The following is a 25,386-nucleotide window of genomic DNA, read 5'->3' as shown; positions in this document are numbered from 1 at the left end:
TGAAGAATGATTCAGAAACCACTTTGGAAAAAAGATGTGCTTTTAGCAGACACAGATGAAGATCACGTGACTTGTCCAGTGTTTCCTCCAAGCCCTCAAATTGTAAGAGAACCCAAGTCACTAAACGTCAAAGGTAACTTTTTATTAATTAAGCAAGAGACCAGAAAAATAAAATCAGCAGCAGATTTTAAATTAATTCTACTGTAGCAATGAACCTACACATGATCCTTTAGGAGTCAAATAAAATAGGAAGGTAAACTATGTATTCTAAAATCCATGTAAAGTTCAGAATCAGATATTCAGAAGGAATGAGCCACACTACCAATTAAAATATCTGTTAAAAATCCAAGGCAGATAATCTATTTTTGTTTTGAGTCTTAAAAAATTTATCATAATGGCAAAAATGAATGAGGCAAAAATGAATGATTATTACTTTTGGGGATAGCCAGACTTGAGCTAGGACTTGCAGGACAGAAAAGCTATTGCTCAGGAGGGCAGATGATCTAAATTAATTTCCATTTTCTTTTTTTTTTTTTTTTTTTTTTGAGATGGAATGCTGCTCTGTCGCCCAGACTGGAGTGCAGTTGCGCGATCTCGGCTCACTGCAACCTTTACCTCCTGGGTTCAAGTGATTCTCCTGCCACAGCCTCCCTACAGGTGCCTGCCATCACACCCAGCTAACCTGTATTTTTAGTAGAGATGGCGTTTCGCCGTGTTGATCAGGCTGGTCTCGAACTCCTGACCTCAGGTGATCCACCCACCTCACAGCCCCTCAAAGTGCTGGGATTACAGGCATGAGTCATCACACCTGGCCTAATTTCCATTTTCTTGGTAACCAATATGCATGAGTCTTATTTTCTACCTCATACATGATTCTCATTTCTTAACTCATGAGACAAATCTTTATACCTTTTTCTTAAGTTGTAGAGCCCAGAACGGGACAGTTTATTGGTAAACATCTGTTCAGCATTGAGCTTTCATTTCCATACAGGAAGGCAAACACCTAAATTAAGCAGAAACCTACAAACCAGTTTGAGGAGCCAGCACCCAGAAGCTAGGTGCCCCCATTATCTTTGAATCAAATATTTGTGGAGGGAAAAATAGAATGTTTCAAAGTACACATGTATGTGATTACATAACAGTTTGGCTAGTCTAAATAAAATATTTTGGTCTTTTTCAACAACCTAAAACTTATTTTAAGAATATTTTTTCTGAGCAAATGTAGGTTCTGCCAAAAATAAAAGTTTATAATACTCATCCCCTTTTAACATAAAATATCCCAGTTTTCTAATAATTGTTTTTTTTGAGACAGGATCTCACTCTGTGGCCCAGGCTGGATTGCAGTGGTGTGATCTCAGCTCACTGCAGCCTCGACCTCCCTGGCTCAAGGGATCCTCCTACCTCAGCCTCCCGAGTAGCTGGTACTACAGGTGCACACCATCACATCCATTTAATTTTTATATTTTTTGTAGAGACAAGTTTTCACCATGTTGCCCAGGCTGGTCTCAAACTCCTGGCCTCATGTGATCCAACTGCCATGGCCTCCCAAAGTGCTGGGATTACAGGTGTGAGCCACTGCAACCAGCTGGTAATTTATGGATATATATCTGAGTTTGTTGTTTTATACTACCTGTGCCTATGATGGACCTTGTTCTTACTTAAGTTTTTGCATATATTCTGGCTTGTTTCCATTTTCTTACCTTTTCTCTCTATGAGAAAATGCTGATATTATTATAAGAGTAGAAATTTTGGAATCAGATCCTAGTACTGAAACTTGCTATGTAAGGGACATTAGCCCCAATCCTTTATTTTAGGAAGCCCAGTTGGTTTTTTATTTTTTATTTTAATTTGTAAAGTGAGGATAAAATAACTTACAGGTTCATTGTAGGATCAAATGAGTGAACATATATAAAACTCGTAGCATAGTTTCCCCATATTAGCTACTCGATAAGTGAGAGGCTCTCCTTTTGTATGAGGTAGCCTAGACATCCTCAATCTAAAAATTAATAGTTGTCTAGACTGTGAGAGCATACGCAAATATCTGTTTTAAAATAATTATTTTTAAGGCTGGGCATGGTGGTTCACACCTGTAATCCCAGCATTTTGGGAGGCTGAGGCAGGTGAATCACTTGAGATAAGGAGTTCGAGACCAGCCTGGCCAACATGGCAAACCCTGTCTGTACTAAAAATACAAACATTAGCCAGGCATGGTGGCAGGTGCCTGTAGTCTTCAGCTTGTAGAGGCTGAGGCAGGAGAATTGCTTGAGTGCTTGAGTCCGGGAAACAGAGGTTGCAGTGAGCCGAGATCACGCCACTGCACTCCAGCCTGGGTGACAGAGCAAGAGTCCCTCTCAAAAAAAAAAAATAAATAAAAATAAATAAATAAAATAATTATTTTAATTACATATATGCAAACTAAGAATTAAATATAACATAGATTAGACTTCTAATAGCAGGCTCTGAGAAGACTGTAATGTAATTTTAAGTCTCATTTCTCCAGAGCTCTTCAAGAATGGAGTCAGTCTAAAGCCCAGATAATATGAAACTAAATGAGCTTTGTTTCTGATTCTCTGCCTGAGCCCCATCCATAGCCTGGTAACACATGCAAAGCCCATAATCAATCTTCTTACTTCCTTGGTGACCACTTGGTCTAGGAAAAGTTCTGGGAAAAGACATTCCTTCAGTTGAGGTTTATAGTGAATAGTAACCCATAAAAGTGACTGAAAAGTAGTCTATAAATATATATGCCTGATAAAAGTGATTAGCAATCAGGAAATATTTATTTATAATGTGTGAGACCATGGGAAAGACGAATGAGATGTGTTCTTTGCCTTCAAGAAACCTCAGTCTGCTTTAGAAGATAAGATTTGCTTTTTGCCTTGATCTAATTGCTTTCTGAAAAATGCAAGGACTTTTTAAAAAATGAGCTAAATTTATGTGAGGAAGAAATTGTTATGTTTTCCATTCTTAATATGTACCAGGCACTGAACACATATTATCTCACTTAATGCTCTTGGCAATTCTGTGAAGTGGATATAATTATTCTCATTTTTTAGATGAGAAAACTGAGGGTCATACAGGTTAGGTGACTTGGATAAGGTCCATCAGAGTGGCATTTCCAAGAAGGCAATGCAGACCAATGTTTCTGGATCCGATGTCCACACTATTTTCACTACCACTTATGGTAGCAGGGAGAATGGAAGGGAAGAAATAATTGTGAAATACACAAATAATTATAAATTTTAAAATTTATAAAATTTAAAAATTTTTTTAAAATTATAAAATTTAAAATTTATACTTTTTATAATTTCTTGGATATAGATGTATTAATATCAATACTTTATTAACAAAATTATGTGAAGCCTTGGTTGAATTTTAATGAAATCTTTCATAAATGAGACAAGGTGGGAGCACCAGGAAATGAAATCCAATTAAGTGTGTTGAGGGAACAGATTAGTTTTATCCTCCTATTTTAAAAGACTTAGCTTAATAATTTAAATAAGTATACTACTGTGCTTTTATGCAATGTATTTTTACTGTTGGCATTTTAAATTTAGAAGGCGCCATTGTGAAAAGGAAAAAGCATTAGGTTAGATGATCTGGGTTTGAGTTTTAGCTCCCAAATTACTATGGTGTGTTTGATCGTGGGAAGCTCACATAATCTACTTTTAATCTTGTAGGAATATTATTACCGATTCTACCTGATCCAGCCATCCACCCATCCACTTATTCGATTATTTATTCAATATACATTTATTGAGCATCTACTAAGTGCCAGTCACTTTCACTTGAGACATCTTAGAGTTAAACTAGATTCAGATTCTGACCTGGAGGAGACCAGTATAGAAAGAGAGACAGACATGAATATAAAACAAGGCAGTGTAAAACATCATAGGTGACATAAAGAAAACCTGTCCTGATGACAGTGGACAGAAAGAAGAGGTCACTTCTTGGTGGGAGGTGGAATGGAAGGACATCTCCTTCCATTACACCATAGGAGAGGGGTAGGACAGGCATCATGAAAAAGGTGACTCTTGAGCTTAGTCTGGGTAGACTACAAGTAATTTTTTCCCAGTGAATCTGGGGTGTGATGTTGGGAAGGGTGCTTTACCCAGAGGAAAACACATAAATAAATACTCACAGGCATGATATGTTGTGGTAGTCAACAACATCAGCTTGATTTGGCTAAAATGTAGGGTGGGAGGAAGAGGCAATTAGAGATGAGGCTGGAGAGGATGATTTGCCATGCCGAGGAGGTTTAATTTTATTCTATGGGCATTGGGAAGTAATTAAAAATCTTTATAGTGAAATGATCATATTTGCATTTGAGAAAGACTGCTGGCTATGGAAAATCAATGTGAGAAACAGGAGAGGCAACATATGAAGACCCATTGTAAACTGCAGATCACTATAGAAATCATTATATAAATGTTTGCTTTTATTCTTAGTTTGATATAAATTATCATTTGCCTTATTATCATCCATGTGTGAGTGACAAAACATGAATTCCAATTTTTTAACTATGTTTATTTAAACCTATGAAACAATATATTTTTCTTCACTTAGAAATGAATTGAAATAATAAATGAAGGAAACTCACAAGAATTCCATCTTGTTCCAAAATTCTTATATCAAAAAAAACGTTGCTGGTGAAGATCCCCAAAAAGAATAAATAAAAATATTGGTAATCTTTGAAATTAACAAGCTGACAAGGATTTGGAGAAATTGGAACATTGTGCCCTGTTTGTAGTAATGTAAAACGATGCAGTTGCTATGGACAACAGTATAGTGGTTCCTTTAAAATTAAAAATAGAATTACCATATGATCTAGCAGTTTTACTTTGGGGCATATATCCAAAGAATTGAAAGCAAGAACTCAAATGGATACTTGTACACCCATGTTCAGAGTAGCATTATTCACAATAACCAGAAGCTAGAAGCAACCCAAGTGTGCATGGCTGGATGAATAGATAAACAAAAAGGTGTATACATACAATGAAATATTATTCAGCCTTAAAAGAGAAGGAAATTCTGACACATGCTACAACATGGATGACCCTTGAGGACATTATGCTAAGTGAAATAGGCAAGTCATAAAAAGACAAATATTGCATGATTCCACTTATATGAGGTACCTAAAGTGGTTAACATTCATAGAAACAGAAAGCAGAATAGTGGTTGCCAGAAGCTGGTGGGGAGGAAGAAATGGGGAGCTATTGTTAAATTGGTATGGAGTTTCAGTTTCCCAAGATGAAAATAGTTCTAGAGATTGGTTGCACAACAATATAATATATTTTAAACTACTGAACTTAAAAATTGTTAAGATGGTAAACTTTCTGTTATGTGTATTTTACCACAGCTTGAAAATATTAAATATCATCTTTAATAGATTAAAATATTCATTCAAGGGATGTATGAACAATGATCATTAAACAAGGCGGTTTTTGATGTTTTTTTGGTTGGTTGGCTTATTTTTTTAGAGACAGGGTCCTCCACATTAGAGTGCAATGGTGTGATCACAGTTCACTGTAACCTCAAACTCCTGGGGTGAAGCAATCTTCCTGCTTCAGCCTCTGGAGTAGCCAGGATTACAGGTGTGCCAACACACCTGGCTAATTATTTTTTTGGTAGAGAAGGGGGTCTTTCTATGTTACCCAGGCTGGTCTCAAACTCTTGGCCTCAGAGATCCTCCTGCCTTAACCTCCCAAAGTGCCAGGATTACAGATGTAACCCACTGCACCTTGCCAAGAGTTAGTTTTTAAATCATTGACAGTATGAAGGGTTTCTTTTCTTTTCTTTTCTTTTGGTGGGGAGATAGTGGCTTACAGTAAAAAAAAAATTATACACTATATCTCAACTAGAAACTAAATGAAACTAAACTAGTATGCACTTTTGAGACATTAAGATGAAATAAAAAACTAATACCAATCATACTTCCAAACTCATTTATCATATCAAAGCCAGAGAAGGACACTATAAGAAAAGAAAAATTACAGGCCAATATCCCTGATAAACATAGATGCAAAAGTCCTCAACAAAATACCAGCAAGCCAAATTCAACAGCACATCAAAGGATGATTCATCAAAAGGATAATTCATTGGGATCAAGTAGGATTAACCCTGGGATGCAAGGAAGGTTCAACATAGGCAAAGTAAATATATGTAATGTACTGCATTAAGAGAATGAAGGACAGGAATCACATAATCATCTCAAGAGATGCAGGAAAGGCATTTGGCAAAATTCAACATCTTACAATGATAAATACTCTCAATACATTAGGTACAGAAGGAATGTATCTTAACACAACAAAGTCTATAACAAAGCCAATAACTAGCATTAGTGAAAAGTTAAAAAACCAGAAAGGAAGAAGTTATTTCTGTTTGTGAATGACATGATCTTATATAAAGAAAATCCTAGGGTCCGTTCCAAGATGGCCGAATAGGAACAGCTCCGGTCTGCAGCTCCCAGCGTGATCGATGCAGAAGACAGGTGATTTCTGCATTTCCACCTGAGCCTCTGCTGGTGGTACCCAGGCAAACGGTCTGGAGTGGACCTCCAGCAAACTCCAACAGACCTGCAGCTGAGGGACCTGTTTGAAGGAAAACTAACAAACAGAAAGGAATAGCATCAACATCAACAAAAAGGACATCCATACCAAAACCCCATCTGTAGGTGACCAACATCAAAGACCAAAGGTAGATAAAACCACAAAGATGGGGAGAAACCAGAGCAGAAAAGCTGAAAATTCTAAAAACCAGAGAGCCTCTTCTCCTCCAAAGGATCGCAGCTCCGTGCCATCAATAGAACAAAGCTGGACAGAGAATGACTTTTACGAGTTGACAGAAGTAGGCTTCAGAAGGTTGGTAATAACAAACTTCTCTGAGCTAAAGGAGGATTTCGAACCCATCGCAAGGAAGCTAAAAACCTTGAAAAAAGATTAGATGAATGGCTAACTAGAATAAACAGTGGAGAGAAGACCTTAAATGACCTGATAGAGCTGAAAACCATGGCATGAGAACTACATGATGCATGCGCAAGCTTCAGTAGCTGATTTGATCAAGTGGAAGAAAGGGTATCAGTGATAGAAGATCAAATTAATGAAATAAAGCAAGAAGAGAAGTTTAGAAAAAAAGAGTAAAAAGAAACGAACAAAGCCTACCAGAAATATGGGACTATGTGAAAAGACCAAATATATGTTTGATTGGTGTACCTGAAAGTGACAGAGAGAATAGAACCAAGTTGGAAAACACTCTTCAGGATATTATCGAAGAGAACTTCCCCAACCTAGCAAGGCAGGCCAACATTCAAATTCAGGAAATACAGAGAACATCACAAAGATACTCCTCGAGAAGAGCAACTCCAAGACACATAATTGTCAGATTCACCAAGGTTGAAATGAAGGAAAAAATGTTAACGGCAGCCAGAGAGAAAGGTCGGGTTACCCACAAAGGGAAGCCCATCAGACTAACAGCTGATCTCTCAGCAGAAACTCTACAAGCCAGAAGAGAGTGGGGCCAATATTCAACATTCTTAAAGAAAAGAATTTTCAACCCAGAATCTCATATCCAGCCAAACTAAGCTGCATAAGTGAAGGAGAAATAAAATACTTTACAGACAAGCAAATGCTGAGAGATTTTTGTCACCACCAGGCCTGCCTTACAAGAGCTCCTGAAGGAAGCACCAAATGTGGAAAGGAACAACCAGTACCAGCCACTGCAAAAACATGCCAAATTGTAAAGACCATTGATGCTGTGAAGAAACTGAATCAACTAACAGCTAACATCATAATGACAGGATCAAATTCATACCTAACAATATTAACCTTAAATATAAATGGGCTAAATGCCCCTATTGAAAGACACAGACTGGCAAATTGGATAAAGAGTCAAAACCCATCTGTGTGCTGTATTCAGGAGACCCATCTCATGTGCAGAGACACACATAGGCTCAAAATAAAGGGATGGAGGAAGATCTACCAAGCAAATGGAAAGCAAAAAAAAAAAAAAAAAAAGGGCAGGGGTTGCAATCCTAGTCTCTGATAAAACAGACTTTAAACCAACAAAGATGAAAAGAGGCAAAGAAGGCCATTATATAATGGTAAAGGGATCAATTCAACAAGAAAAGCTAACTATCCTAAATATATATGCACCCAATACAGGAGCACCCAGATTCATAAAGCAAGTCCTTAGAGACCTACAAAGAGACTTAGACTCCCACACAATAATAATGGGAGACTTTAACACCCCACTGTCAATATTATACAGATCAATGAGACAGAAGGTTAACAAGGGTATCCAGGACTTGAACTCAGCCCTGCACCAAGCGGACCTAATAGACATCTACAGAACTCTCCACCCCAAATCAATGAAACATACATTCTTCTCAGCACCACATCGCACTTATGCCAAAATTGACCACATAGTTGGAAGTAAAGCACTCTACAGCAAAAGTAAAAGGACAGAAATCACAACAAACTGTCTCTCAGACCACAGTGCAATCAAATTATAACTCAGGATTAAGAAACTCAGTTGAAACTGCACAACTACATGGAAACTGAACAACTTGCTCCTGAATGACTACTGGATACATAATGAAATGAAGGCAAAAATAAAGATGTTCTTTGAAACCAATGAGAACAAAGATACAACATACCAGAATCTCTGGGAGGCATTTACTGCAGTGTGTACAGGGAAATTTATAGCACTAAATGCCCACAAGACAAAGCAGGAAAGATCTAAAATCGACACACCCTAACATCACAATTTAAAGAACTAGAGAAGCAAGAGCAAATTCAAAAGCTAGCAGAAGGCAAGAAATAAGTAAGATCAGAGCAGAACTGAAAGAGATAGAGACACAAAAAACCTTTCAAAAAAATCAATGAATCCAGATGCTGTTTTTTTGAAAAGATCAACAAAATTGACAGACCACTAGCAAGACTAATAAAGAAGAAAAGACAGAAGAATCAAATAGATGCAATAAAAAATGATAAAGGGGATATTACCACTGATGCCACAGAAATACAAACTACCATCAGAGAATACTATAAACACCTCTACGCAAATAAACTAGAAAATCTAGAAGAAATGGATAAATTCCTGGACACATACACCCTCCCAAGACTAAACCAGGAAGAAGTTGAATCTCTGAATAGACCAATAACAGGCTCTGAAATTGAGGCAATAATTAATAGCCTACCAACGAAAAAAAGTCCAGGACCAGATGGATTCACAGCTGAATTCTACCAGAGGTACAAAGAGGAGCTGATACCATTCCTTCTGAAACTATTCCTATCAATAGAAAAAGAGGGAATCCTCCCTAACTCATTTTATGAGACCAGCATCATCCTGATACCAAAGCCTGGCAGAGATACAACAAAAAAAGAAAATTTTAGACCAATATCCCTGATGAATATCGATGCAAAAATCCTCAATAAAATACTGGCAAACTGAATCCAGCAGCACATCAAAAACTTATTCACCGCAATCAAGTCAGCTTCATCCCTTATATGCAAAGCTGGTTCAACATACACAAATCAATAAACATAATCCATCACATAAACAGAACCAACAACAAAAACCACATGTTATCTGAATAGATGCAGAAAAGGCCTTCAACAAAATTCAACAGGCTTCATGCTAAAAACTCTCAATAAACTAGATATTGATGGAATGTATCTCAAAATAATAAGAGCTATTTATGACAAACCCCCAGCCAGTATCATAATGAATGGGCAAAAAATTGGAAGCATTCCATTTGAAAACTGGCACAAGACAGGGATGCCCTCTCTCACCACTCCTATTCAACATGGTGTTGGAAGTTCTGGCCAGGGCAGTTAGGCAAGAGAAAGAAATAAAGGTTATTCAGTTAGGAAAAGAGGAAGTCAAATTGTCCCGGTTTGCAGAAGACATGATTGTATATTTAGAAAACCCCATCGTCTCAGCCCAAAATCTCAAGCTGATAAGCAATTTCATCAAAGTCTCAAGATACAAAATCAATGTACAAAAATCACAAGAATTCCTATACACCAATAACAGATGAACAGAGAACCAAATCTTGAGTGAACCCCCATTCACAATTGCTACAAAGAGAATAAAATACCTAGTAATCCAACTTACAAGGGATGTGAAGGACCTCTTCAAGAACTACAAACCACTGCTCAGCGAAATAAAGGAGGACACAAACAAATGGAAGAACATTCCATGCTCATGGATAGGAAGAATCAATATCATGAAAACGGCCATACTGCCCAAGGCAATTTATAGATTGAATGCCATCCCCATCAAGCTACCAATGACTTTCTTCACAGAATTGGAAAAAACTACTTTAAAATTCATATGGAACCAAAAAAGAGCCCGCATTGCCAAGACAATCCTAAGCCAAAAGAACAAAGCTGGAGGCATCATGCTACCTGACTTCAAACTATACTACAAGGCTACAGTAACCAAAACAGCATGGTACTGGTACCAAAACAGAGATATAGACCAATGGAACAGAACAGAGCCCTCAGAAATAACACCACACATCTGCAGCCATTTGATGTTTGACAAACCTGACAAAAACAAGAAATGGGGAAAGGATTCCCTATTTAATAAATCGTGCTGGGAAAACTGGCTAGCCACATGCAGAAAGCTGAAACTGGATCCCTTCCTTACATTTTATACAAAAATTAATTCAAGATGGATTAAAGACTTAAATGTTAGACCTAAAACCATAAAAACCCCAGAAGAAAACCTAGGCAGTACCATTCAGGACATAGTCATGTGGAAGGACTTCATGACTAAAATACCAAAAGCAATAGCAACAAAAACCAAAATAGACAAATGGGATCTAATTAAACTAAAGAGCTTTTGCATGCAAAAGAAACTACCATCAGAGTGAACAGGCAACCTACAGAATGGGAGAAAATTTTTGCAATCTACCCATCTGACTAAGGGCTAATATCCAGAATCTACAAAGAAATTAAACACATTTACAGAAAAAAACAACTCCATCAAAAAGTGGGCAATGGATATGAACAGACGCTTCTCAAAAGAAGACATTTATGCAGCCAACAGACACATGAAAAAATGCTCATCATCACTGGCCATCAGAGAAATGCAAATCAAAATCACAACGAGATTCCATCTCACACCAGTTAGAATGGCGATCATTAAAAAGTCAGAAAACAACAGATGCTGGAGAGGATGTGGAGAAATAGGAACACTTTTACACTGTTGGTGGGAGTGTAAACGAGTTCAACCATTGTGGAAGACAGTGTGGTGATTCCTCAAGGATCTAGAACTAGAAATACCATTTGATCCAGCCATCTCATTACTGGGTATATACCCAAAGGATTATAAATCATGCTACTATAAAGACATATGCACACGTATGTTTATTACAGCACTATTCACAATAGCAAAGACTTGGAACCAACCCAATGTCCATCAATGATAGACAGGATTAAGAAAATATGGCACATATACACCATGGAATACTATGCAGCCATAAAAAAGGATAGTTCATGTCCTTTGCAGGGACATGGATGAAGCTGGAAACCATCATTCTGAGCAAACTATCACAAGGAGTGAAAACCAAACATTGCATGTTCTTACTCATAGGTGGGAATTGAAGAATGAGAAGATTTGGACACAGGGCGGGGAACCTCACACACCAGGGCCTGTCGTGGGGTAGGGGGTTGGGGGAGGGATAGCATTAGGAGAAATACCTAACGTAAATGACGAGTTGATGGGTGCAGCAAACCAACATGGCACATATATACCTATGTAACAAACCTGCACGTTGTGCACATGTACCCTAGAACTTAAAGTATAATAAAAAAATAGAAAATCCTAAAGACTCTACAAATAAAAATATTAGAACAAATAAACAAATTCAGTGAAGTTGCAGGATAAATAAATCAACTTACAAAAATCAGTAGCATTTCTGTACACTAACAACAAACTACCCCCCAAAAAATCAAGAAAATGATCTCATTTATGATAGCAATCCAAAAAATAAGGTACTTAGGAATAAATTTCACCAAGGGAGTGAAAGATCTGTACTCTGAAAACTATAAAACATTGATTAACAAAATTGAAAAAGACAAAAATGAATGAAAAGATATTCCATGTTCATGGATTGGAAGAATTAATATGGTTAAAATGACCATAAAAAACCCAAATAGCAAAGCCATCACAGGCAAAAAGAATAAAGCCAAAGGTACCATACCACCAGATCTCAAAATCAGAACTACACTATATCTCCACTAGAAACTAAATGTCAGTACCATGCTGTTTTGGTTACTACAGCTTTAGTAGTAGTATAGCTTAAAGCTGTAGTAACCAAAACAGCATGGTACTGGTATAAAAACTCATACATAGTCAAATGGAAGAGAATGAAGGACCCAGAATTTAATCCACATATCTACAGCTAACAGATTTCTGATAAAGATGTCAAGAATACTCACTGGAGAAAGGACAGTCTCTTCAATAAATGGTGCTGGGAAAACTGGATATCCATATGCAGAAGAATGAAACTAGACCCCCACCTCTCACCCAATACAAAAATCAACTCAAAATGGGTCCAATGCCTAAATGGAAGAACAAAAACAATAAAGCAACTGGAAGAAAACACAGGGAAAATGCTTCACAACAATGGTCTGGGAAAGATTTTATGAATAAGACCTCAAAAGCACAGGCATCAATAGGAAAAGGCCTAAATGGAAGAACAAAAACAATAAAGCGACTAGAAGAAAACACAGGGAAAATGCTTCAGAACAATGGCCTGGGAAAGATTTTATGAATAAGACCTCAAAAGCACAGGCATCAATAGGAAAAATAAACAAATGGGATTATATCAAACTAGAAAACTTCTGCACAGCAAAGGAAATATCAACAATGAAAAGACAACCTACAGAATGGGAGAAAACATTCAAAATTTACTCATCTGACAGGGGATTAATATCCAGAATACACAAGGAACGGAACCGTCTCAACAGCAAAACAAAAATCTGTTTTTAAAATGGGCAGATGATTTGCACAGACGTTTCTCAAAAGAAGACATGCAAACAGCTAACATACATATGAAAAAATACTCAATATCATTAATCATCAGGGAAATGCAAATCAAAACCACAGTGAGGTATAATCTCACTCCATTTAGCATGGCTATTATCAAAAAGACAAAAAAAGATGCTGATGAGGATGCAGAGAAAAGGGAACTTTTATACACCATTGATGGGAATGTAAACTAGTACAGCTACTATGGAGAACAGTATGGAGGTTTCTCAGAAAACTACAAACAGAACTACCATATGATCCAGCAAGCCACGACTGGGAATTTATCCAAAGGAAAGGAAATCATTATATTGAAGAGACATCTGTACCCCTATATTTATTGCAGCACTATTTTCAACAGCCAAGATATGGAATCAACATCAGTATCCAGCAACAGATGAATGGATTTTTAAAAGTAGTATATATACACCATGGAATACTATTTAGCTATAAAACAGAATGAAATCCTGTTATTTGTGGCAACATGGATGGAATTGGAGGACACTATGTTAAGTTAAATAAGCAAAGAACAGAAAGTTAAACACTGAAGATTCTCACTTGGAAGTGGAAACAAAAACATTGATCTCATAGAAGTAAAAAGTAGGACAGGACACTAGAGGCTCAAAAAGGTAGGGGAAAGGAGGGGATAATTGGGAGAGATATGTTAGAGGACCCAAAATTATAGCTAGATAGGAGAAATAAGTGTTCTATACCACTGTGGAATAACTGCAGTTAACAATAATATGTTATATAGTTTCAAATAGCTAGAAGGAGGATATTAAATCTTCACAACACAAATAAATAATAAATGTTTGAGATGATAGATATGCTAATTACCCTAATTAGATACATTATGCTGAAACATCACTATGTACTCCATGAATATGTATGGTATTATTTGTCAATTAAATAGAAATGAAACAATTTAAAAATGTATACAATTTTTAAAAATTGCTAAAATGTCCATACTGCTCAAATTAATATACAGATTCAATCCAATTTCTATCAAAATTCCAATGACATTTTTACAGAAATAGAAAAAACAATCCTAAAATTCATATGAAACCACAAAAGACTCTGAATAGCCAAAGCAGTCTTCAGCAAAAAGAACAGAGGGAGGTATCACACTACCTGATTGGAAAATCTACTACAGAATTACAATAACCAAAAAAGCATGGTACTGGCATAAAAAAAGTCACATGCACCAATGGAATAGAATAAAGAGCCCAGAAATAAATCCACACATTTAAGGTCCATTGATTCTCAACAAGGATGTCATGAGCACACAATGGGAAAAGAACACTCTTCAATAAATGGTGCTTGGAAAACTGGATATTCATATACAGAAGAATGGAATTAGATCATCACCTCACACCATATAAAAAACTCAATGCAAAATGAATTAAAGACTTAAATGTAGGACTTGAAACTTCAAACCTCCTAGAAGAAAACATAGAGGGAAAGCTGCATAACACTGGTCTAGGCAAAGGCTTTTTGCATATGACTCCAAAAGCATGGCAACAAAAGCAAAAATAGACAAATGAGATTATATCAATCTAAAAAGCTTCTGTACCACGAAGGAAACAATCAACAGAGTAAAAAGAGACAACCTATAGAATGGGAGAATATATTTGCAAACCATATGTCTGCTAAGAGGTTAATATCTGAATATATATAATGAACTCAAACAACTCAATAGTAAGAAAACAAATAGCCCGGTTAAAACATGGGCAAAGGACCTGAATAGACATTTCTCAAAAGAAGACATACGTATTGTATAACATGACGGCTACAGTTAACAAAATATTGTATTCTTGAAAAATGCCGAGAGTGGATATAGAATGTTCTCACCACAGAAATAGGAATGCTTTTACACTGTGAGAGTGTAAATTAGTTCAACCACTGTGGAAGATGATGTGGCAATTCCTCAAGGATCTAGAACAAGAAATACCATTTAACCCAGCAATCCCATTACTGGGTGTATACCCAAAGAATTATAAATCATTCTACTATAAAGACACATGCACATGTATGTTTATTGCAGCACTATTCACAATAGCAAAGACTTGGAACCAACCCAAGTGTCCATCAGTGATAGGCTGTATAAAGAAAATGTGGCACATATGCACATGGAAAACTATGCAGCCATAAAAGGAGTGAGTTCATGCCCTTTGCAGAGACATGGATGAAGCTGGAAGCCATCATTCTCAGCAAACTAATACAGGAACAGAAAACCAAACACTGCATGTTCTCACTAATAAGTGGGAGTAGAACAATAAGGACACATGGACATATAGAGGGTAACATCACACACCGGGGCCTGCCAGGGGTTGGGGGGCAAGGGGAGGGAAAGCATTACAACAAATACCTAATGCATGCAGGGCTTAAAACCTAGACGATGGGTTGATAGGTACAGCAAACCACCATGGCACATGTATACCTATGTAGCAAACATGCAAATTCTGCACATGTATCCCAGAACTTAAAGTAAAATAAAAATAAAAAAGATTTAGTTGTAAGAATGTCCGCCAGGCGCGGTGGCTCACGCCTGTAATCCCAGCACTTTGGGAGACCGAGACGGGCGGATCACGAAGTCAGGAGATCGAGACTATCCTGGCTAACAAGGTGGAACCCCGTCTCTACTAAAAATACAAAAAAAGAAATTAGCCGGGCGTAGTGGCGGGCGCCTATAGTCCCAGCTACTCGGGAGGCTGAGGCAGGAGAATGGCGTGAACCCGGGAGGCGGAGCTTGCAGTGAGCCAAGATTGCGCCACTGCACTCCAGCCTGAGCAACTGAGCGAGACTCCGTCTCAAAAAAAAAAGCATGTCCTATAAATTTTTTTATTATGAAAAAATGTTATCACCACAAAAATGACAACCATGTGAGGTAATGCATATGTTAATTAGCTAGATTTAGTCATTCCACAATGTATAAATACTTCAAAACGTTATGTTGTACACAATACATACATACAATTTTATCTGTCAATTTAAAAATAAAAAGTAAATAATTTATTTTGGGGTATGATAAAGCAAATGTCTTCAGTTACATGCTGTTACTGAAATTTAAGGACTATTATTGTTCAAGAACAATTTTTAAATTAAAATTCTTTATACTCAAAAAAAGAGGGCATACAAATGGTTAATAGGTATATTTTTTTTAATGTTCAACATCACTAATCATGGGAGAATGCAAATTAAAACCACAATGGGGTATCATCTCACACCTGTTAGAATGGCTACTATCAAAAACATGAAAGCTAACACAAGTTGGCAAGGATGTGGATAAAAGCGAACCCTTGGACACTCTTGGTGGGGATGTAAGTTAGCGCAGGCATTATGGAAAATAGTATGGAGGTTCTTCAAAAAATTAAAATAGAACTAGTATGTGATTCAGCCATGCCATTTCTGCATATGTATCCAAACGAGATGAAATCAGTATGTCAAAGAGATATGTGCACTCCCATGTTCACTGCAGCATTATTCACAACAGCTAAGACATGTAAACAACCTAAGTATCTATCAGCAGATGAATGGATAAAGAAAATGTAGTATATATACAAAGTGGAATACTATTCAGCCTTAAATAAGAAGGAAATCTCATTTGCAACAACATGGATGAACTTGGAGAACATTAAGTGAAATTACCCAGACACAAAAAGATTTAAAAATTGCATGATCTTATTTATATGTGGAATCCAAAAAATGCAAACTCATAGACACAGAGAGTAAAATGGTAGTTACCAGAGGCTAAGGGGTAGGGAGTTTGGCGAAATGTTGGTCAAAGACACAAAGTTTCAGTTACACAGGAGGAGTAAGTTCAAGAGATCTACTGCATACCATGGTACTATACTTAATAACAATATATTGTATACTTAAACATTGTGAAGAGGTAGATTTTAAGTTTCTTACCATACACAAAAAATGGTAAATATGTGAGGTGATGCATATGTTAAATAGCTTGATTTAGCCATTCTACAATGTATACATATATCAAAATATCATGCTGTGTGCCACAAATAATACAATTTTTAGTCATCAATTAAAAAATTTAATAAATAGTAAATAATAAGCAGTTTTCTATATTAAGTATAGAAACTTTAAAAAGAGAAAAATAATTTTATCTATTACTTTTAATTTAATGGCAGCTAAAAATAAGCAGAAATACTACAAATCTAATAAATTCAAGAACAGAAATTTAGGAGGAAGATATGCAAATGAAATTACTCACAGGATTATATTTTACAAGGTAAATCAAACTGTTGTATAGGTCAAGCTAATCTTTTTTTTCAGTATAATGAAGTAGGATTTGCCCATTAACTAAGTTATGTAGATCTACCTTTCTTTTTTGCCTATGTTCAACAAGATACTTAGAAAGGAATCATTTCCAACCCCTTAGCATGGTGGTTTTTCAAACCTGAGTGTAAGAATCACCTGGGGAATCTGTGAAAATTGCAGATCCCACGGCATCATCTCCTTCTGCCAGATTCTAATTCAGTAGGTCTAGGGTGAAGCCAAGGAATCTGCATTTTAGCACACATACAAGGGTATTTTAGTGCTTCAGGTTCACAGACCATACTTTGAGATAAACTATATTGTAGATGGCCAAGTAAAAATGATCTATCCCACGTGTATCCTGAATTTTTTTTTTTTTGAGACACAGTCTTGCTCTGTTGCCCAGGCTGGAGTGCAGTGGCACGATTTCAGCTCACTGCAATCTCTGCCTCCTGGGTTCAAGCAATTCTCCTGCCTCAGCCTCCCGAGTAGCTGGGATTACAGGCGCATGCCACCATGCTCGCCTAATTTTTGTATTTTTAGTAGAGATGGGGTTTCACCGTGTTGGCCAGGCTGGTCTCAAACTCCTGACCTTGTGATCCACCCGCCTCAGCCTCCCAAAGTGCTGGGATTACAGGCGTGAGCCACCGTGTCTGGCCATGTATCCTGAATTTTGAGATACAGTTGATAAATGATCAATTCTAATTGGAAGATTCCTTTAGCATCAAAAGGTCAACTCAGTTATGTCATATTGATCCTTTGAACAAGATCTCCACGGATTTGACCATGATCCTCAAGTTAGACTTGAGGTCCAAGATGGCTGTTACTGTGACATATACCTACAGCCTCCCAGTAAGGAAGAGTGTCATCCATCGCCTCTTCTGTTGGAAACTTCTCTGCTCTCCTGAAACCCACAATGGATCATTTTAGGGAATTTAAATTAGCGTGGGCATGCCCATTGGTGTGCTCTGACATGTAACCAAAGGAGACAGGGAAAAGTCAGGGTCGGATGAATCCTGGAATTTCAGAACAAGAAGATGATGCTTGAGGGTCTAATCCTCTAAATGTACAGATGAGTAAACAGGCAGCCAAATAAATAAACAAAAATGTAAGCAACTTACTAAAAACCACATTTGTGGAGTTTCCCTGTACTCTACATCAGATGATAGCCTGACCTTTAATTCCTCCATAATGATGGATTGCTTCATCCATCCTTCCATACACCAGGAAAAAACAAACTAATTAGATGCATCTTTTCTATCTACTGAATGGCAAAAGAGATTCTTGGAGGGGGGCAACAGGCAATTTGGGCTCTTGCAATCTTCCTTATAATTATGTCATTTAAAATTTTTAACCTGTCCTCTCTATTGAGATGTCTTCACTGGTAATGAATAATGACAGATGCAAACTTTTTAACTAGAATTTCATATATTATGGAAATACTGACTCTCAAGAGTTGAAGAAAACTCACTGGTGTTTTTGCTGATAAAATACATAATTTGCTTTTAGTTGCTCCTAGATTTTTATGTTGTATATACCAGTACAAAAAGAAATAACTGACATAAGTGTACCTGATTTGCTAAATAACTAGCAATCATGGCAATAGTTTGATAACAGTACGACAGGAAGAAAAGCAGCAGCTATTCTATATAGTCTGTGAGGACCAGAAAGTGAAATCTATGCCCTTTACTGTAGCTGAATGCCTAGATCCCGGTAAAAATGGCATAGGTATCAATAAAATGAGAAATGAATTGATTCCTAGATTCAAGGCCAAGTGCTTCTTGTAAGCCACCTCAAACCATTTTGTGAAACAGATCAAGGCGTAGATAAATGCATGCACACACAGCACATTCATATATACACATAAAACTATTTTTCTCTTTCACTTCACCATCATTCATTCAATTTATTCAACAAGTTTTTACTGCATGCCTACTGAGTACCAGGCACTTGTGTGAGTAACAGCAGCAAACAAGACATACCAAGCCTTCTGAAGCTCATAACCTAGAGGGAGGAAGACAGACCATAAGCAAAAAAGCAAACAGATATACAAGGTAATTTCAGAAAGTAATAAGAGCTCTGAAGAGTTGGACCAAGACATGAGAGACAGACTGGGTAAGAGGTCATTTTGATGGGAAGACCCCAATGAAGAAGTGACTCTGAGATGGGAACAATGAGAAGGAGGCTGAGAGTGTAAAGCACTGTGTGAAGAGGGAGGAACATTCTGAGCAGGGCAAACAGCAAGGACAAGGTCAGTCAGGAGGCAGGAATGAGCTCAGCCCTAAGCATCGTGAGCGGGTGAAATGAGCAAGAAGGGGATGGTATGAGCTGAGGTTGGCAAGGCAGGAAGATGTCAAGTCATGATGGGCTTTAGGGGTTATTCCAGTGTTGTATAGCAATAAGGGTCAGAACTCTGATTTTCTGATTTATAGCTCAGGTCCTTATTCTCCCCTTTGCCACTTTCTTTGGTGGGAAACATGGAATGGAATAGCCAGCTGCCCATTCAAACAAAACAGAGACCTGCCAAGCTCTGGGAGGCATGGAAGAGGTGACTATGTCCCCAGTCGCATTTTGCCTTCTTGGATGTGGCTCCCCCTGGGGTTCTCTTACTTTGATTCCCGTCACTCCCATCCTGCCCAAGTCCCTGAAGTATAGTGGTCCATAAATGGACAAAGAAATACTGCTGTCCTTGTTTCTCCTTGGCATGTATGAGATAAGCAAACATTTTTAAAGAAGAAATTTAGTAAATAGAAAGGGAGAAATAGATTTCTAAAATACGGGTTCCTGAGCATAAGATTCATTCATCCCTATATTACCCAGCCTCAATGGATTGGTGCAGATCCTCAAATACCCTGATCAGCTTTTTTCCCACCCAAGTCCCACCTGTTATTTGACATTAGATCTTGGGGACCCATCCTGTTTCCTGAAATCTTCCTGTCCAGTCTGTCATTCTGAGACAAGTTTGCAAAATAATCAAATTAAACTTTAATTCAAACTTGCTCTCCTTATGAATGAAAAAAAAATTTACTCGCCCAAGAAGCTCTTTCTTCATTGCCTATCCAAACCCTTTTCATTCATTAACATCCAGTTCACATTCTATTTGATCACTCTGGGTTATATTACTGTCTTTCTCTAAATAGCTACCTACCTACCATTTATATAAATCAACAGAGCATTTATTTACATATGGGTTTATTCCCAAATTGTGGCAGCAAAGCCATAAACTTCTCAAGGGTAGAGACAATGTCATAATCTTTTATTATTACTGTCTATTATAACTTGAAATGTAAATGTTGCATTTTTTTGTTTTTGTTTTTATTTTTTTTTGAGATGGAGTCTCACTCTGTCACCCAGGCTGGAGTGCAGTGGTGCGATCTCGGCTCCCTCCAAGCTCTGCCTCCCTGGTTCACGCCATTCTCCTGCCTCAGCCTCCTGAGTAGCTGGAACTACAGGTGCCCACCACCATACATGGCTAATTTTTTTTTTCTTGTGTTTTTAGTAGAGACGGGGTTTCACCATGTTAGCCAAGATGATCTCCATCTCCTGACCTCATGATCTGCCCGCCTTGGCCTCCCAAAGTGCTGGGATTACAGGCATGAGCCACCACATCTGGCCCTGAAATGTAAATGTTGTATCTGTTGGACTGTTATTCTTCAGTTGTTTGTTTTTTTAAAAAAAACATGGACTACATTTATGTCTTAAATAACTTAAACAAAAAGATATCTTTCTTAATTAGACAGTCTAGCATAACTTTGGGTACAAGATTATGTAACTAACATCCTTATTGAATTTAATTAGGAGGTGGGGGTTGCACTTATATACTAACATTTTTTCTTTGTGCCAGGCAATGTTCTTAGTGCTTTGCATAAATATTTTTATTTAATTAAGTGGAATAAAATCTGAGTCACATATAAACATTACTGTACATTTAGGATGTGCAAATAAGATGAATTATTTTTATCAACTTAAAAATGTCAGTTAATCTAATTCAGCTACCCAAGAAATCATTCCTCAGAATCCCAAATTTCTGTCTTGACCCACCTCATCATGATGAAAATATCAAACTTAGAATATTCAATAGACTTTAACATTGCTAAGCATATTCTCCAATAATTTATAGTGATAATCATGTTCTTAAAATATGATTACAAAAACTATTTGAATTGTCCTAAAACTATTTTCATTTTATACATTTGAATTATGCCATTAAGTCAGTAAGTTCCTCTAAAACAATTACTTTATTTCACTTTCCTTGGTATCTTCTCTTAGTACTCAAGAGTATCTTTGTTTATATTAGATTCACATGACTGTCCAAATATGTAACTGTGGATGCCAGAAATATTTTTCAGATTAGGGCAAATAGTTACTGGAAAAAAATTACGATTTTTCTACTAAAATAGTCACTGGAAATTTTTTTCTAAAAATACCCAATATGAAATGTGGTAGAATTATTCAATGTTGGAACCACAGCTTTAACTCAAATATTGTTGGCATCAGTGAGAGCCTGTGTCACTACATAAAGGAAAAAAACATAGCCCTTATTATAAATGAAATATTAAAAAGATTTCAGAAAGATATAAATTTAAAAGAGGTTGCTTATATTTAGTGATATATTTAGTGATATAACTTGAAATGGAAATGTATATTTGTTGGATTGAATGTTATTCTTCAGTTTTTTTTTAAAAAAACCATGGACTACATTTATATCTTAAATAAATTAAACAAAAAGTTATATTTTCTTAGATAGTCTAGCACATAGCATCACTCCATAAATGTAACCTTTCATATCACATTATCACAGGACTCTCAACATTTCCAATGGTGAGATTTAATGAGTGATAGGGATAAGTTACTTATATGTTAGTCTTTCATAACAGTCTCAATCGATACTTATTTTAAATATTTACTCATGCAGATATTCATTCCTAAAACATTTTTGTCTAATATGTGCCAAGGACTGAAGAATTGCATGTTTTCTATAATACGTACAGGATGTGCACATGCATCAGTACCTAATCTACTATACTCTAAAATTTAAATATTATCTCATCTTTTCAGCAGGGAATGATAATTTAATTATGTGTATATCATGCTTCTATTTATACCTCTAAATTTAAGTAATAAATAGAGGCAGATTTGCCAAGAAACAATGAATCTTAAACTTTAGAGTCCCTCATTTGCACAAGTCCCTTGCAAGGTCTAAGAGGAGTTCTAGCAACAGAGCCACAAGGACATATATTTTTTGTCAAATTTGAAAACGTAAGACATTTTAACTACAGTGGTTTAAGAGCTTTCCCGGGGGGCAGTTCCAAGATGGCTAAATAGGAACAGCTCCAGTCTACAGCTCCCAGTGTGAGTGACACAGGAGACGGATGATTTCTGCATTTCCAACCCAGGTACTGGGTTCATATCACTGAAGATTGTCAGACAGTGGGTGCAGGACAGTGGGTGCAGTGCACCAAGCGTGAGCTGAAGCAAGGCGAGGCATCACCTCACCCAGGAAGCTCAAGGAGTAAGGGAATTCCCTTTCCTAGCCAAGGAAAGGGGTGACAGACAGCACTTGGAAAATCCGGTCACTCCAACCCTAAAACTGCGCTTTTCCGATGGTCTTAGCAAATGGCACACCAGGAGATTATATCCCACGCCAGGCTTGGAGGTTCCTATGCTCGCAGAGCCTCCAAATTGCTAGCAAAGCAGTCTGAGATCAAACTGCAAGGCGGCAGCAAGCCTGGGGAGGGGCGCCCCCCATTGCTGAGGCTTGAGTAGGTAAACAAAGCAGCCCAGAAGATCGAACTGGGTGCAGCCCACCACAGCTCAAGGAGGCCTGTCTGCCTCTGTAGACTCCACCTCTGGGGACAGGGCACAGACAAACAAAAGGCAGCAGAAACCTCTGCAGACTTAAATGTCCCTGTCTGACAGCTTTGAAGAGAGTAGTGGTTCTCCCAGCACGCAGCTTGAGATCTGAGAAAAGACAGACTGCCTGCTCAAGTGGGTCCCTGACCCCCGAGTAGCATAACTGGGAGGCACCTCCCAGTAGGGGCAGACTGACACCGCACACGGCTGGGTACCCCTCTGAGATGAAACCTCCAGAGGAACGATCAGACAGCAACATTTGCTGTTCAGCAATATTCGCTGTTCTGTAGCCTCCGCTGCCTACCCAGGCAAACAGGGTCTGGAGTGGACCTCTGGCAAACTCCAGCAGACCTGCAGCTGAGGGTCCTGACTGTTAGAAGGAACACTAACAAGCAGAAAGGACATCCACACCAAAACCCCATTTGTATGTCACCATCATCAAAAACCAAAGGTAGATAAAACCACAAAGATGGGGAAAAAACAGAGCAGAAAAACTGAAAATTCTAAAAGTCAGAGCACCTCTCCTCCTCCAAAGGAACGCAGCTCCTCACCAGCAACGGAACAAAGAGGGACAGAGAATGACTTTGACAAATTGAGAGAAGAAGACTTCAGATGATCAAACTTCTCCGAGCTAAAGGAGGAAGTTTGAACCCATGGCAAAGAAGTTAAAAACCTTGAAAAAAGATTAGATGAATGGCTAACTAGAATAACCAATGCAGAGAAGTCCTTAAAGGACCTGATGGAGCTGAAAACCATGGCATGAAAACTATGTGACGAGTGCACAAGCTTCAGTAGCCGATTCGATCAACTGGAAGAAAGGGTATCAGTGATGGAAGATCAAATGAATGAAATGAAATGAGAAGAGAAGTTTAGAGAAAAACAAATAAAAAGAAATGAACAAAGCCTCCAAGAAATATGGGACTATGTGAAAAGACCAAATCTACGTCTGATTGGTGTACCTGAAAGTGACACGGAGAATGGAACTAAGTTGGAAAACACTCTGCAGGATATTATCCAGGACAACTTCCCCAATCTAGCAAGGCAGGCCAACATTCAAATTCAAGAAATACAGAGAACGTCACAAAGATACTCCTTGAGAAGAGCAACTCCAAGATACATAATTGTCAGATTCACCAAAGTTGAAATGAAGGAACAAATGTTAAGGGCAGCCAGAGAGAAAGGTCGAGTTACCCACAAAGGGAAGCCCATCAGACTAACAGCTGATCTCTCGGCAGAAACTCTACAAGCCAGAAGAGAGTGGGGGCCAGTATTCAACATTCTTAAAGAAAAGAATTTTCAACCCAGAATCTCATATCCAGCCAAACTAAGCTTCATAAGTGAAGGAGAAATAAAATCCTTTACAGACAAGCAAATGCTGAGAGATTTTGTCACTACCAGACCTGCCCTACAAGAGCTCTTAAAGGAGGCACTAAACATGGAAAGGAACAACCGGTACCAGCCACTGCAAAAACACGCCAAATTGTAAAGACCATCGAGGCTAAGAAGAAACTGCATCAACTAACGAGCAAAATAACCAGCTAACATCACAATAACAGGATCAAATTCACACCTAACAATATTAACCTTAAATGTAAATGGGCTAAATGCTCCAATTAAAAGACAGACTGGCAAATTGGATAAAGAGTCAAGACCCATCAGTGTGCTATATTCAGGAAACCCATCCCACGTGCAGAGACACACATAGGCTCAAAATAAAGGGATGGAGGAAGATCTACCAAGCAAATGGAAAGCAAAAAAAGGCAGGGGTTGCAATCCTAGTCTCTGACAAAACAGACTTTAAACCAACAAAGATCAAAAGACACAGAGAAGGCCATTACATAAAGGTAAAGGGATCAATTCAACAAGAGCTAACTATCCTAAATATATATGCACCCAACAAAGGAGCACCCAGATTCATAAAGCAAGTCCTTAGAGACCTACAAAGAGACTTAGACTCCCACACATTAATAATGGGAGACTTTAACACCCCACTGTCAACATTAGACAGATCAACGAGACAGAAAGTTAACAAGGATACCCAGGAATTGAACTCAGCTCTGCACCAAGCGGACCTAATGGACATCTGCAGAACTCTCCACCCCAAATCAACAGAATATACATTTTTCTCAGCACCACATCACACTTATTCCAAAATTGACCACATAGTTGGAAGTAAAACACTCCTCAGCAAATGTAAAAGAACAGAAATTATAACAAACT

This window comes from Symphalangus syndactylus, chromosome 10, assembly GCF_028878055.3.
Source record: "Symphalangus syndactylus isolate Jambi chromosome 10, NHGRI_mSymSyn1-v2.1_pri, whole genome shotgun sequence".
Lineage (NCBI taxonomy): Eukaryota > Metazoa > Chordata > Mammalia > Primates > Hylobatidae > Symphalangus > Symphalangus syndactylus.
Note: the sequence above shows the minus strand (reverse complement) of the source record.